Below are 1,654 nucleotides of genomic sequence, written 5' to 3' on the forward strand. Positions count from 1 at the left end.
ATGAACATAAATAATAATAAAGGCTGAGAAGGATAAGCACTAGAGTAGCTCAGACAAAGTAAACAACTCTAGGCAGAACAGGTGTTTCATGTGAGAAATGAATCTTGGTTCTTAAAAGTGAAAGGGATACTGACAGAAGAGTAGGAGAGGGACATTCCTACTGGAAGGTACAGTAGAAATAGAAGCCCATTGGTAAAATGCATGGCTCATATGGAGACAAAGCAGAACAATAATGCAATTGTAATAGAAATGGGGGTGAGAATCTGGCTAGGAACATATTTTCCAGACCCTAGAAGGCCATGCTGGTAAACTTGAGTTTTCTTTCTTAGTATCACTGACTGATTTTTTTTAGGTGGGAGATAACTCAATTAGATCTTTGCTTTAGATAATGAACAGGCAACACATTATAGAGTAAATCAGAGGGAGGAAGAGAGGGCGGCCCTTTAGGAAGCATACAGTCTGAACTGAGGAAATGGGAAGGGAAAGGTGTTGATTGTAGCTGTGAAACTTGAAGATAAGTCAGGAGTGTATAAAGAAAAAAGACGGGGCCGCTGGTAGAAACTTCGACCAACTTAAATTTAAATTTACAGGATGTAACTGCAGCTAAACCTTGGTCAACAAAATAATCTACTTTTTATCTTCATTGCCCAAATGTAATCTCTCTCAGAGGAACCCAGGTCTTTATGTTACTGATTCAATGGTCTCTTATTACTTTTCATTCTACTCAGCCGCATCCAAGCTGTCATTGATGGCCACTGTTGACCTGCCCCACCTTCTTAAAACATTTTCTTTCTGTGCCTGAAGTGATGCTACATCTCTTATTCATTCTCTTACTTCTCTGACCAGTCTTGCTCATTTATTTTCACTGCCACGTAGAGTAAGATGACAAAAGAGATGAGATAGAATACACATAGACAAGGCAGAGACAAAAAGGAATAGAAATAAAAGATCAGCATTTGTGCTCACAGGCTTGGAATCTGCTGCTGAACACAGACTTTGCCCAGTAGATCAAATAAACTGAACTAGGTAATACGGAGAGGAATCGCATTGTTTGAAGATGAACATCCTTATTCTTAGAGATTTGCAATCTCAAGCAAGTCTACAGATTCTGCTGAAAATAAGTGGGCTTAACTTTTATGTGTCTGTCTGGCACTAAGTGAAAATTAAAAGTATAAAAAACCAACAAAAACTATTCCATAAAACTCATAGTTGATTAATTACTGCAGATGACTTTTACAATAGCTTTAATATAATTCAAATACCATACAGTTTACCCTTTTAAAGCAAAGGCTTAGTATATTTATATAGTTGTATAACTATTACCATAATCAATTTTCTGACTATTTTGATAACTCCAAAAGAAACTCTATATCCATTAGCAGTCATTCCCCATTTCTCCTCAACCTTCTCAGTTCCAGGCAACTACCAATCTACTTTCTGTTTCTATGGATTTGCCAAATCTGGATATTTCATGTTATATATGTGGTCTTCCATGACTGGCTTCATTTACTTAGCATAATGCTTTCAAAGTTTATCCATGTTGCAGCATGGACCAATACTGCATCCTTTTTTTTTTTTTTTTTTGATAAATAATGCTCCATTATATGGATAGATCATATTTGTTTATCCATTCATCAGCTGATGGGCATTTGGT

Source organism: Mustela lutreola, chromosome 3 (assembly GCF_030435805.1).
Source record: "Mustela lutreola isolate mMusLut2 chromosome 3, mMusLut2.pri, whole genome shotgun sequence".
NCBI classification, from domain to species: domain Eukaryota; kingdom Metazoa; phylum Chordata; class Mammalia; order Carnivora; family Mustelidae; genus Mustela; species Mustela lutreola.